The 15,811-nt window shown below is 40.3% G+C and overlaps 1 protein-coding gene across 2 annotated transcripts in view; it reads left to right on the forward strand.

The window, feature by feature from the left end:
* The window catches only part of LOC310719051 (thyrotropin-releasing hormone-degrading ectoenzyme-like), a 212,951-nt gene that overhangs the window by 43,254 nt on the left and 153,886 nt on the right, over positions 1-15,811 (forward strand). The window lies entirely within an intron of this gene.

Below are 15,811 nucleotides of genomic sequence, written 5' to 3' on the forward strand. Positions count from 1 at the left end.
AGACATAGCCAAAAAAAAAAAATCCAGAAATCACAATATATGATTTTTAAACTATTTGAACACCTGTCTATCAGCTAGAATTCTGACCCTCAAAGACCTGTTAGTCCGCCTTAAAAATGTCCACCTCCACTACATATATTATCCTAAATTAGATGCACCTGTTTAAGGTCGTTAGCTGCATAAAGACACCTGTCCACCCCATACAATCAGTAAGAATCCAACTACTAACATGGCCAAGACCAAAGAGCTGTCCAAAGACACTAGAGACAAAATTGTACACCTCCACAAGGCTGGAAAGGGCTACAGGGAAATTGCCAAGCAGCTTGGTGAAAAAAGATCCACTGTTGGAGCAATCATTAGAAAATGGAAGAACCTAAACATGACTGCCAATCTCCCTCGGACTGGGGCTCCATGCAAGATCTCACCTCGTGGGGTCTCAATGATCCTAAGGAAGGTGAGAAATCAGCCCAGAACTACACGGGAGGAGCTGGTCAATGACCTGAAAAGAGCTGGGACCACCGTTTCCAAGGTTACTGTTGGTAATACACTAAGACGTCATGGTTTGAAATCATGCATGGCACGGAAGGTTCCCCTGCTTAAACCAGCACATGTCCAGGCACGTCTTAAGTTTGCCAATGACCATTTGGATGATCCAGAGGAGTCATGGGAGAAAGTTATGTGGTCAGATGAGACCAAAATAGAACTTTTGGGTCATAATTCCACTAAACATGTTTAAAGGAAGAAGAATGATGACTACCATCCCAAGAACACCATCCCTACTGTGAAGCATGGGGGTGGTAGCATCATGCTTTGGGGGTGTTTTTCTGCACATGGGACAGGGCGACTGCACTGTATTAAGGAGAGGATGACCGGGGCCATGTATTGTGAGATTTTGGGGAACAACTTCCTTCCCTCAGTTAGAGCATTAAAGATGGGTTGAGGCTGGGTCTTCCAACATGACAATTACCCGAAGCACACAGCCAGGATAACCGAGTAGTGGCTCTGTAAGAAGCATATCAAGGTTCTGGCGTGGCCTAGCCAGTCTCCAGACCTAAACCCAATAGAGAATCTTTGGAGGGAGCTCAAACTCTGTTTCTCAGCGACAGGCCAGAAATCTGACTGATCTAGAGAAGATCTGTGTGAAGGAGTGGGCCAAAATCCCTCCTGCAGTGTGTGCAAACCTGGTGAAAAACTACAGGAAATGTTTGACCTCTGTAAAGGCTACTGTACCAAATATTAACATTGACTTTCTCAGGTGTTCAAATACTTATTTGCAGCTGTATCATACAAATAAATAGTTTAAAAATCATATATTGTGATTTCTGGATTTTTTTTTTTAGATTATGTCTCTCACAGTGGACATGCACCTTTGATGAAAATTTCAGACCCCTACATTATTTCTAAGTGGGAGAACTTGCAAAATAGCAGGGTGTTCAAATACTTATTTTCCTCACTGTATATAGCCATCAATTTCTGGTCTACAGTGCCTTCTGCACACCTCTTTCTTTTTATTTTTTTTCTTTTTTCTTTTTTTATTTTTTTTACAATATCCAGTCCTCTCACTCCTAGCCTATTGTTTTTTTTAACCTTGAAAAAACTAATACGTTGCTCCTGTCACTCATTAAAATCATGATATTTCCTTCACCCAAAGATTATAAAAATACAGGTGTTATTTCGAGCTTCTAAATAAGACCCTGAATTGGGCTACTAGAGCTAACAAAGATAGCACGAAAAGACTGCTCAACATACAAAGCAAACATCGTTGATGGTGCACATTGACAATATGGCTTTTGCTGGTTAGGTTGATGGCATTTCTCTTGCTTAAGGGGAAAAAAACCATTGTCACAGTGATCACATTTGGCTGTAGGATTGATGAAGAAAAGGGTTAGAGTCATTCCAAAACCTGACATAATGCAGTTACAAGGCAGTAATGACTGACTTAAGTGGTTAAGTGGTTTCAGTGTGGTTGCTTCCTGACTGACAGCACTGGTTTGTAGGATGCTCCTCAGGTGTGACAGTATACTTAAAAAGCACTTTGCCATTCGTCCCTGTCTCTAACAATGTTGTTTCATTAAGGTTACACTATTGATTTATTGCCTAAAGGCTTGTCTTGTTCAGTCTTGTCAAACAGGGCAAAGCCTATTAATCAGTCAGTGGAGGTTTTTCCCCTTTGAGTTGTCAGCTGGTAATTTTAGGTGAGCATCTTTTACTGGAACTCAAGTGAAGTGGATACACATCATTACATTCTCCAACATCATTGTTTACTATCAGGAACGTTTATTATCATCAATATACTGTCATTTGTCACTTGAATGAAAAAAAAAAAAAAAAAAAAAAAAAAATATATATATATATATATATATATATATATATATATATATATATATATATATATATATATATATATATATATATATATATATACAGTGGGTACGGAAAGTATTCAGACCCCCTTAAATTTTTCACTCTTTTTTATTTTGCAGCCATTTGCTAAAATCATTTAAGTTCATTTCTTTTCCTCATGAATGTACACACAGCTCCCCATACTGACAGAAAAACACAGAATTGTTGACACTGTTGCAGATTTATTAAAAAAGAAAAACTAAAATATCACATGGTCCTAAGTATTTAGACCCTTTGCTCAGTATTTAGTAGAAGCACCCTTTTGATCTAATACAGCCATGAGTCTTTTTGGGAAGGCTGCAACAAGTTTTTCACACCTGGATTCAGGGATCCTCTGCCATTCCTCCTTGCAGATCCTCTCCAGTTCTGTCAAGTTGGACGGTAAACATTGGTGGACAGCTATTTTTAGGTCTCTCCAGAGATGCTCAATTGGGTTTAAGTCATTGCTCTGGCTGGGCCATTCAAGAACAGTCACGGAGTTGTTGTGAAGCCACTCCATCATTATTTTAGCTGTGTGCTTAGGGTCATTGTCTTGTTGGAAGGTAAACCTTCAGCCCAGTCTGAGGTCCAAAGCACTCTGGAGAAGGTTTTCGTCCAGGATATCCCTGTGCTTGGCCGCATTCATCTTTCCCTTGATTGCAACCAGTCGTCCTGTCCCTGCAGCTGAAAAACACCCCCACAGCATAATGCTGCCACCACCATGCTTCATTGTTGAGACTGCAATGGACAGGTGATGAGCAGTGCCTGGTTTTCTCCACACATACCGCTTAGAATTAAGGCCAAAAAGTTCTATCTTGGTCTCATCAGACCAGAGAATCTTATTTCTCACCATCTTGGAGAACTCCATGCGGGTTTTCATGTGTCCTGCACTGAGGAGAGGCTTCCGTCGGGCCACTCTGCTATAAAGCCCCACTGGTGAAGGGCTGCAGTGATGGTTGACTTTCTACAACTTTCTCCCATCTCCCGACTGCATCTCTGGAGCTCAGCCACAGTGATCTTTGGGTTCTTCTTTACCTCTCTCACCAAGGCTCTTCTCCCCCGATAGCTCAGTTTGGCCGGTCGGCCAGCTCTAGGAATGGTTCTGGTCGTCCCAAACGTCTTCCATTTGAGGATTATGGAGGCCACTGTGCTCTTAGGAACCTTAAGTGCAGCAAAAAAATTTTTGGAACCTTGGCCAGATCTGTGCCTTGCCACAATTCTGTCTCTGAGCTCTTCAGGCAGTTCCTTTGACCTTAATGATTCTCATTTGCTCTGACATGCATTGTGATCTGTAAGGTCTTATATAAACAGGTGTGTGGCTTTCCTAATCAAGTCCAATCAGTATAATCAAAAATTTCTGGACTCAAATGAAGGTGTAGAACCATCTCAAGGATGATCAGAAGAAATGGAAAGCACCTGAGTTAAATATATGAGTGTCACAGCAAAGGGTCTGAATACTTAGGACCATGTGATATTTTAGTTTTTCTTTTTTAATAAATCTGCAAAAAGGTCAACAATTCTGTGTTTTTCTGTCAGTATGGGGTGCTATGTGTACATTCATGAGGAAAAGAAATGAACTTAAATGATTTTAGCAAATGGCTGCAATATAACAAAAAGTGAAAAATTTAACGGGGTCTGAATACTTTCCGTACCCACTGTATATATATATATATATATATATATATATATATATATATATATATATATATATATATATATATATAAAATTAACACATTAATAACAAATTAACACAAATTCATTTTAATGCCACTAATTTTATTAACGTGCGATTAATGCAGCACGCATTTTCTGTGACCATTTTTAAAATTAGGCAGACATCCGGCAATTAAAAGCGTCCATGCGGCCAAAGCATCCTGATGATTTATGCAATTTATATATACAGTACAGACCAAAAGTTTGGACACACCTGCTCATTCAAAGAGTTTTCTTTATTTTCATGACTATTATATACACAACAAAAAAGTGAACTGAAAATATGTTATATTGTAGGTTCTTCAAAATAGGCATCAAGAGAATGCCAAGAGTGTGCAAAGCAGTAATCTAAGCAAAAGGTGGCTACTTTGAAGAACCTACAATATGACATTTTTTGTTGTTTCACACTTTTTTGTTATGTATATAATTCCACATGTGTTAATTCATAGTTTTGATGCCTTCAGTGTGAATCTACAATTTTCATAATCATGAAAATTAAGAAAACTCTTTGAATGAGAAGGTGTGTCCAAACTTTTGGTCTGTACTGTATATATATAATTATAACATAATCGCACATATTTATCTGTTTATTTTAAGTTTAATATTTTATTATAAACCATAATCAACATAGAGCATGAAGACAAAATATAACTGTAAATGTTTTTCAAGTAATTGCGGTGTTTTAAATTACGTAAATCATCAGGACACCAAATGTAACTTTTGCTATATTTCCAGACGGACGGCTTTAATTGCAGGATGTTGTATCAGGGTGGATTTTGTTGCTTGATTTGAGACTTGAGATCACTTTTTAAAATATCTGAGCAAAGAAAGGACTTCATTAATAAATATGGGTTGGGTTAAAGGTTTTAATTTTGCCTCTTTTATATTTATTAATTTATATTTTTACTAAAAACTGTCACAGAAATGCTTGCTGCATTAATCTCGCATTAATAATATTAGTGCCAAATTAAATTTGTCAAATAAAACTGAATGCATGGAACATTTTAATTAATAGTTTACATACACACACACACACACACACACACACAGGGTTATTAAAAAAAAATGAACCGATTTCATATATATATATATACACACACGCCAGATTAACTAATTTAACTAATGTGAATAATGTGAATTCTCGTTTTAAAGAACATAAAAACTGTTTGGGTTTTGTTTGGGTTGTACATTCTGGCTCTGAGATAAATAATGCAACTTGTTTAGCTGAAAATGAAAAAAGACATCCCACATCATATGCTTCGAATCAAGCCTGCTTTAATGATCCTTTTTCATGTGAAGTTGAATTTAGGAGTAAGAGGTTGTTCCTGTGTGAATTGAGTCCTTGAAAGCGAAATGATGTGGATGTAATGCTCGTCTCACTTATGTAAAGACACCATCTGTGTACTGAGGGAGGCAGCAGTTGCAGGGCCTCAGGTCTCTGATGGCAGGACACTGTCATTCTGCTCATCCAAAAATAAGATGAATAAAATACTGATAATTAAATCAAACCCTGCACAATGTTCCCACTATGGCATGCAAGTGCTATATCTGTAAACGCTTTTACAAGGTAAAAGCATGTTTGACTGTGAAATATATGTACATTTTTGGTTGATAACACTCAATAGTCCTTTGTTATGGTGTTCACAGAATGAACAATTCAATATGTTATTTTGTTTGGACATCTGTTTTTATTTTATGAATCTGCTCATTGTGTTTAACTAAAGCAGTTGGCTAGTTAAGGTCACAGTTTAGCCTTCTGCTAATTGCTGTTTACATTTATTTTTAACTTGCCTTTTATTCTTGGGTATTATTTGTATAAAATATGATGGTACATATAAAAGAAGATAGTTAGTGTTATACAACAATCAGGCATAAAATTATGACATTAGAACACTATGACCAGTAAAGTGAATAAAACTGATGATCTCTTTATCATGGCACGTGATTGTGGGTGGGATATATTAGGCATCAAGTAAAAAACAAATTTCCTCAAAGTTAATGTGTTAGAAGCAGAAAAAATGTGCAAGTGTAAGGATTTGAGTGAGTTTGACAAGGGCAAAATTGTGATGTCTAGATGACTGGGTCAGAGCATTTCCAAAACTGCAGCTCTCGTGGGCTGTTCAATTCAATTCAATTAATTTTTTTTTTGTATAGTGCTTTTAACAATGAACATTGTTTTAAAGCAGCTTTACACAGATAATGTGGTGATAAAAATGAATATGTTCTTTATAAGTAAGTTTGTCCCTGATGAGCAAGCTGGTGGCGACTGTGGCAAGGAAAAACTCCCCAAGATGGCATAAGGAAGAAACCTTGAGAGGAACCAGACTCAAGAGGGAACCCATCCTCATCTGGGTTGCACCCAGGAATACTGATAGGAATAAGAATAGGAATAGAAATACTGATAATAATTATTGATAATATTGATGTTGAATAACTTTAGGGTCAGGCAGCAAGAAACACAGTATGGACTAGGGACAGACTAATATCCCACTTCTAAAAATGTGTGGTTGTAACAAAGGCCTTTAATTGGCGTTGAGAAAGTAATAAATGGACATTCAGTGCATGGAACAGTGGTGAGCCGGCAACAGGGTCATCTGTGGCCAAAGCTCATTGATGCATGTGGGGATCAAAGGTTGGCCCATGTGATCCAATTCAACAGACGAGCTCCTAAAGCTCAAATTGCTGAAGAAGTTAATTATGTTAATGCTCGACAGGTCAGGCCTGTTTTGGCAGCAAAAGCTAGACCATCGCATCTGTAGCCATAAAGTAATACCTGGTTGGTGTATTAAAGAGAAATGTCTATATTAGTGAAATGCAGAGATGTCACCGGGAGGTGTTTGCCCAGTTAATGAGGCTCTAGGTTACTGAACAGAAGGTTGGGGGTTAATGTCCCAGTATCACCATGCTACCACTCTTGTAGTCCTTGAGCAAGGACCTTAACTCTCTGAGCTACAGGGGTGCTGTAACATGGCTGATGTTGTGCTCTGACCCCAGCTTCCTAACATTACTGGGATATGCAAAAAAGAACTTCACCATTGTAATGTCCATGTAAAAATCACTTTAACTTTGCCATGTGGTGCATTTGCACTTTGGTTTTCTAATGGACAGAACAGAACAAAACAGAAATTACACAATGTTTGGCAACACTAGGAATACTGATAATAATTATTGATAATATTGATAATAATGACTTTAGGCCTTTGTCAGGCAGCAAGAAACACAGTATGGACTATACAGACTAATATCACACTTCTAAAAATGTGTGGTTGTAACACAGGCCTTTTAATGGTGTTGAGAAAGTATGCTGCGTTTAGGTAATTGTGAATGTGAGTGGCATCAATTGAGATTGTTTTTTCTGTAGCTCATAATTTCTTAACTCCTAGACACTACATTGATTTGGTGGTCTAACATTTCATCTTAGATAATAGAGTGTTGTTGATCTCCAGACACCTTTGCTGATCTCTGGAGTGCAGAACATGACATACAAAAAAAAGGAGTCATGCTAGAGCCAAAACAAATCAAAAGAGTTCAGGACTCTCTTTCCTCTCACCTGTCAGACAGTCATGAGTGCTTTGACACCTTATGTTAACACTCGGCTTATACCCTGTGAGAGCAGCAGAGTGTCTCTCACTGTATGATGTGCAAATGCCAATTAGCCATCTAAAACCCAATTAGGCATTTAATTACTGCCTACTTGTCAAATACAAGCTCAGTGAGCAAAGTAATACTCTGTGGAGTAATGATGCTAAATCAAGCAACTGAGCAAGATGCACACCAATGTTAATGAACCTTGCTTTCATTCCGGCTGCCTGCTTCCACCCACATGAAAGTAAAAGGAGTCTGCTTCGGTGACTTTTTTTTGGAGGGTCATGTGGGATCCCAGCCTACTCATCATCTTGAGTTTGGGCTTGCAAAAGATTACAAGACTTAAATTAATTCCACACTATAAGCACCTTATAGGTTTGATTCACAGTAAAGCTCTCACCAGTAAGATTCCAGAGAGTGTAAATGAAACTGATAAGATTCAATGCCAAAGGCGAATAAGCCCCCTAGAAAGCTATTGAGAACATGGTGTCTGTCACCAAGTGCATAAACAAAGCCTGATGTAGCTTGTCATGTTAATGCAGGTGTCAGTAATCTGCCACCCAACCCACACAAGATGAATTTGATGAAGTCAGCCGCATAGGAAAATTGCCAGTTGCAACTGCTGTGACAGAGCATAAAGGAAGGCTGGCCAGCCTGTCAAGGTAATTGACTTTTCCCAGTGAAAAAAAACTAGAGGAACTATTCACATTAGAATAGTATCCAAAACTTCTTCTTCTTCTTTCGGCTGCTCCCATTAGGGGTCGCCACAGCGGATCATCGGTCTCCATACCACCCTGTCCTCTACATCTGCCTCTTTCACACCAACTACCTGCATGTCTTCCCTCACCACATCCATGAACCTCCTCCTTGGCCTTCCTCTTTTCCTCCTACCTGGTGGCTCCATCCTCAGCATTCTTCTACCAATATAATTCATGTCCCTTCTCTGCACATGTCCAAACCATCTTAATCTCGCCTCCCTCACCTTGTCACCAAAACATCCTACATGCGCTGTCCCTCTAATAAACTCATTTCTGATCTTATCCATCCTCGTCACTCCCAACGAAAACCTCAACATCTTCAGCTCTGCTACCTCCAGCTCCACCTCCTGTCTTTTACTCAATGCCACTGTCTCTAATCCATACAACATCGCAGGTCTCACCACAGACCTATAAACTTTTCCTTTCATTTTTGCAGATACCCTACTATCACAAATCACTCCTGTCACTCTTCTCCACCCACTCCACCCTGCCTGCACTCTTTTCTTCACTTCTCTAACACACTCTCCATTACTTTGCACTGTTGACCCCATGTACCTGAATTCCTCCACCTTCTCCAGCTCTTCTCCCTGCAACCGCACAACTCCACTGCCCTCCCTCTCATTCACACACATGTACTCTGTCTTACTCCTACTGAGTTTCATTCCCCTTCTCTCAAGCGCCACCTCTCCAGGCTCTTCTCAACCTGCTCCCTACTCTCACAACAAATAAAATATCATCCGCAAACATCATAGTCTAGGGAGACTCCTGTCTGACCTCGTCCGTCAACCTGTCCATCACCACTGCAAACAGGAAGGGGCTCAGGGCCGATCCTTGATGCAGTCCAACCTTCACCCTGAACCAGTCTGTCGTTCCTACTGCACACTTCACTGCCGTCACACTGTCCTCATACATGTCCTGCACCACCCTCACATACTTCTCTGACACACCTGACTTCCTCATACAATACCACAACTCCTCTCTTGGCACCCTGTCGTACGCCTTCTCTAAATCCACAAATACACAATGCAATTCCTTCTGTCCTTCTCTATACTTCTCCATCAACATTCTTAATGCAAATAAGGCATCTGTGGTGCTTTTCCTCAGCATGAAACCATACTGTTGCTCACAGATGGTCACCTCTTCTCTCAGCCTGGCTTCCACTACTCTTTCCCATAACTTCATGGTGTGACTGATCAACTTAATTCCCCTGTAGTTACTGCAAGACAGCACATCTCCTTAATGCTTAAAGATCGGTACCAGCACACTTCCTCTCCATTCCTCAGGCATCTTCTTAACTTCCAAAATCCTGTTAAACAATCTGGTCAAAAACTCCACTGCCATCTCTCCTAAACATCTCCACGCTTCTACCGGTATGTCATCTGGTCCAACCGACTTTCCACTCTTCATCCTCTTAATCGTTGCTCTCACTTCCTCCTTACTAATCCTATCCACATCCTGCTTCACCAACTCCACATCATCCAACCTTCTCTCTCTCTGATTTTCCTCATTCATCAGCTGCTCAAAATACTCCTTCCACCTTCTCAACACATTCTCCTCACTAGTCAACACATTTCCCTCTCCATCCTTTACTGCTCTAACTTGCAGCACATCCTTCCCAGCTCGGTCCCTCTGCCTGGCCAATCGGTACAAATCCTTTTCCCCTTTCTTAGTGTCCAACCTCTCATACAGCTCCTCATATGCCTTTTCCTTGGCTCTCGCCACATCCCTCTAAACCTGCTGCCGCATCTCCTTGTACTCCTGCCTACTTTTCTCATCACTCTGTCTGTCCCACTTCTGTTTTGCCAACCTCTTTCTCCTTATGCTCTCCTGCACTTCCTCATTCCACCACCACGTCTCCTTGTCTTGCTTTCTATTTCCAGATGTCACACCAAGTACTTTTCTAGCTTCCTCCCTCATCACTCCTGCAGTAGTTGCCCAATCATCCAACACCTCCTTAACACCACTGAGCCTCTGTCTGACCTCTACCCTGAACCTCACACTACACTCTTCCTCCTTCAGTTTCCACCATCTTATTCTTCTTTCAGTCCTCAGTCTCCTCCTCTTTTTCTTCGCCTCCAAAACCATCCTACAGACCACCATCCGATGCTGTCTAGCTACACTGTCCCCTGCCAACACCTTACAGTCTCCAATCTCCTTTAGGTTGCATCTCCTGCATAGCACATAGTCCACCTGTGTGCACCTTCCTCCACTCTTATACGTCACCCTATGATCCTCCTTCTTCTTAAAATAAGTGTTCACCACTGCCATTTCCATCCTTTTAGCAAAATCCACCACCATCTGCCCTTCCACATTCCTCTCCTTAAAATCATACCTACCCATCACCTCCTCATCACCTTTGTTCCCTTCACCTACATGCCCATTAAAGTCTGCCCCAATTACCAATCGTTCTTTCTTAGGTACACCATCTACCACTTCATCTAATTCACTCCAGAATCTTTCCTTCTCCTCCATCTCACAGCCAACTTGTGGAGCATAGGCACTAATGACATTTATCATCATCCCTTCAACTTCCACCTTCACGATCATCACCCTATCAGAAACTCTCTTCACCTCCACTACACTCTTACTGTACTCTTCCTTCAGAATCACCCCTACACCATTCCTCTTTCCATCCACACCATGATAAAACAGTTTAAATCCACCTCCAATGTTCCTGGCCTTACTCCCTTTCCACTTGGTCTCCTGAACACACAGCATATCTACCTTTCTCCTCTCCATCATATCAGCTACCTCTCTCCTTTTACCCATCATAGTACCAACATTTAAAGTTCCAACCCGAACCTCCACTCTCCTACACTGCTCCTTTCCCTGCCGTCTCTGTAGACGTCTTCCTCCTCTCCTTCTTCTCCTTCGGCCAACAGTAGCCCAATTTCCACCGGTACCCTGTTGGCTAACGATACCTGTGGCGGTCGTTGTTAACCCGGGCCTCGACCGATCCGGTATGAAATTCTCATTTGTGATCCGCATATTTGATTTGGCGCATATTTTACGCTGGATGCCCTTCCTAACGCAACCCTTCCCATTTACCCGGGCTTGGGACCGGCACTAAGAGTACACTGGCTTGTGCATCCATAATGGCTGGGTTAGAATAGTATCCAAAACATGCATCCAAAACAATAATGTTGAAACTCATTGTATGTATCCACTACAGGCATACAGTTTAGGTAAATAGTACAAAGGATATTATGTAGTGGCTTAGTATATATAGTTGTATAGTAATATCAGTATATATAAACCATTGTGCAGAGATAAGCAAGTTCCAGAAAACAAATGATAAAAGCAAAAAGAACAGCTTTTGTCCACAGCCTGCTAAAAGATCAAGGCAGTAATTTGCTACAGACATCCATTAATGCAAAAGAATTACCTCATAATATTCTACCTAGACATTCTGTTCATACCCTGAATAAAAACAGAGCAGGCTATTGAGAATCCTAAGCCACTCTTTGTCAGATGACTGAGCATAAGCCATATGGAAATGAACGCCCAGATCTAGCGATCGAAATAGCAAAGCACATACTAAAACAGGGCAATCCTGGCTTTGTGTGCTTGTTGTAGATTTTGCTGCATTATCAACCTAGCAGAATTACTGATTTGATGGAAAATTTCAGAAACACTGTGAAATTCACAAGGCAAAATGACCATAGAGGACACTTCAGCTAAACGGCAATAAGTGTACCAGACCAAATTGGATAGGGAGATATTATGGCAAGGTCCTGCGAAGAGAAAGAACTGCATAATTGAGCGCTGACTGGCAATCTCAGAATGGGGATAAGAGAAGAGCAAAAGAAGAGTTGAAACGGACATTCAAAAGATGCCAGTTCAAGCCACTGAAGCATGGACTGAGAACATCAGACCAAAAGATCAGACTACCTTGGAAGCAAATCCATTGAACAGAACAAACTCAGAGTCACCAGTCAGTCTAAATATGCAGGGATACAGTGAAATTGAACTTATGAATCCTTTACAAAACAATTAGGCAGATGAATAGATAAAGATGGATGGATAAGTGGATAGCTGGAAATAAATAAGACCAAGTTAATTATACATTTAGAGGGGGGAAATGGTAGCTTAGTGGTTAAGGCATTGCATTTTGGATTCGAAGGTTGTGAGTTCAACTCATAGCCACATTACACTGGTACTCCTGGGACACCTGAGCAAGGCCCTTAGCCCCATAGCTGCTCAGTTGCATGTATGAGATAATAATGCAAGTTGCTCTGAATGAGGGTGTCTACCAATTGCTTTAAATGTAAATATTCTTGTACATTTTTTCCTAGATTTAAAAGCTGAATAAGACAAAAGATAGAAGAAATTTCAGTTGACTCAAATATATTTATTTTTGTTCCAACAATCAAGCTACAGTGTTCGCACTGAAAAATGCTTTTTTATGTTATATTGTACAGTATAGCAGGCAGCTATACAAAAAGAGAGATATCAAGGTGTTAAGTAACTGATTAAAAACATAATTGTAATGCTCATTCAGAAAAGAGCATTTGCAACTTTGTCTGATGTAATGCATTAGTTAGGTTTGGCCATATTAGGCTAATTGTGTATAATTGAGTCTGGTAATAAAAGATGGTAAGTGCCAATGCAGACTGGACTAAAAAATGGATTCTTTGGCACACCCCAACAAGGATATATTTGCTGTAGAGCAAGAAGTCGATGTTAGTGTCTGAGGGAGCATTAGGCATATCCTGTATAAAAGAGGTGGTCTATTCTGGCCTATTGATTTTCAGGAAGCGATTCTGAATAAGAAGGGATAAGGAAAAGAAAGCAAGCATGCATACTTGTGTGTAAAAGAGGCAGTAATCAATGGACAATCAAAACTAGATGACCTGTGGGGTGCCTCCACTTCCGATATGGTCTGATGGAGCATCTGTTCTAATGAAAGTGCAGTGTGTGTAATTGCCGTTGATGATTCAATGTGTAGAGGGAGAACTAATTATTGTTGGTGTCTGGTCCAATGATCTGTAAGTTTTCATTCACAAACTATACCCACCTTTTCCGCTTTGTCTGACTTGTCGTTGTGTTTTCGGATTTGTTAATGTGTTTTCGGATTTGTTAATTTGTTTTTGCATTTGTTGTTTTGTTTTTGTATTTGTTATTTTTTTTTCGGATTTGTTAACGTGTTTTGCATTTCTCGGCCACCGTACATATGAGACACCTATTGACACATACAATATTCTGCTCCCACAACTTCAGCAACTGGTCTCCACAGTTTCCAGATGTACTGTATATGGACAGAAGAAATGATGCTACAAAGTGGCATCAAGCATATTGGCCCAGTGTAAAAGCAGCACTGGGCCAATATGTGTCTGACGGTGGTTAATAGAGCACTAACCTGTGAAACTCTAAACTGAATTCACACAAGCAAATTCCATTGCAAACTTCATGTGTCTGGGGGAGTGGTGGCTCCAGCGGTTAAGGCGCTGGGTTACTGATCGGAAGGTCGGGGGTTCAAGCCCCGGTGTTGCCAAGCTGCCACTCTTGGGCCCTTGAGCAAGGCCCCTCTATGCTCCAGGGGACCCTTACGAGAAAAATAAACCAAGGACCGTGACGTCGGAGCGACATGGGGCCGCCTTCCTGTGGGCTTACCACCTGCAGGAGGGACCGTAAGGGACCGGTGCTGAGAGGATTGGGCAGCAGTCGAAGGCGGGGGCCTTGACAGCCCGATCCCTGGACACGGAGAAGTGTCTGGGGAATCTGCTTAGACTGCTGCCCCCGCGACCCGAATTACAGATAAGCGGGAGAAGATGAATGAATGAACTTCATGTGTCTTTTATATAGATGTTAATGCTTTGAAACAGTGCGGTGTCTGCTGTCTTGTGAAGGATGGTACAGAAACGTGGGTACCAAACTATAGTCACATTTTAAACATGCATATTAGAATTATCTGGAATTTCAAGCATATAGGACAGTTTTTACTGTCCTGTTTTTAGCTCTTCAGCTCAGTCACACTTTTTACATCTCTGCATTTGGCTTCTGCTTATTCTTTGCAAAATATCTGAGTTTGCCAATATATCTATTTTGCTTGTCCCAATCAGGAAGCTGCTGACAGTCCAGTCCTCGACATGACTGAATGGTTCATCACTTAGCATCTCTACCTCTTACACTGTTTTGAGTGGCCATTTTTTTTTCATCCATTCTGTAGCTGAGACATAAGGACCCTTTAATACAAGCTCAACCAAACAGCAGCCTATTGTACCAGCCTTGCAAATTTACCCACTCATTTAGCATCTACTAATGGGATTTGTGGGTGTATGAGTGTCTGTGTGTGTTCCCATGTTTTGCATTCGCTTCATTGTTTATCAGACGAGGTTATTAGCACAGAGATTAGAGGGCAGGAAAAAATGTGTGTCTCTTTATATCTTAGTTGATCCACTGGTGTAGGAGTAGACATATCTACACATCTATGAATATGATAATTAGGCAGTCTTCCAGTAGTAAACAAGGTGACCTATTATACAAAATATTGAGGACATGATTACTGGCCATTGTGTAAATAAGTGTTCTTTGTTGAAATAGGGTTCTTGTGTGGAGTTCTACAGATGTTTAATGTTATAAACCAGCTCTTGTGGGGGGCAGAAAATAAAACTAAATGGAATAAAGACATGAAAATGTTTGATAATTTATATTTATTGAAAAATAAGGGAAAAGACCACTAGGGTATGGGAAATAAAAACTTTAAAGGCAGTGGTGACATCAATTCATTTTTATTTGTACTTTTAACTACTTTTTGTACTTTTTGTCTCGAATTTGTCTAAAACATTTTCTCAAAAATTGTCACAGATTACAGAGGTTATAAAGTTGTATAAAAGAACATATAAGTTATATTCTAACTGAATGTCCATTCAGTACAGTTCCATCATTAAATGCAAAACTATTCATGCATCAGTACCTGTAGCATCTGAGGAGAAAGAGAGAGAGAGAGAGAGAGAGAGAGAGAGAGAGAGAGAGAGAGAGAGAGAGAGAGAGAGAGAAAGAGAGAGAGAAAGATGTTTCTCCCACCTGCCCTTCCATAAGTGGGGCAATTTTCAAGCCTCTGTCCACTTTTCCTTTCTTCTTTGCATCCTAGACCCTACAAACAAGAAAAGAAAAGGTAAAAACACATACACATACATTAATTATGTCTTTATGCTCTGAACTGAGCTTAAACCACTACTTTGGTCATTCACTCTTGATGTAGTGAACTTTGTGGTGTGTGGGTTGTACAATTAAGCTCCACCTAATAATAGCTCCTGGTTTAATTTGTTTAAGGGTTGTGGTCCATTTATACCACAATAGGAGCAGTGGGATGGTAAATGGTGGAGCTATGGTGGCCAGATATTATCTACAGTATATAGTCATTGTAGCC

This window comes from Silurus aristotelis (assembly GCF_946808225.1).
Source record: "Silurus aristotelis genome assembly, chromosome: 24".
Taxonomy (NCBI): Eukaryota; Metazoa; Chordata; class Actinopteri; order Siluriformes; family Siluridae; genus Silurus; species Silurus aristotelis.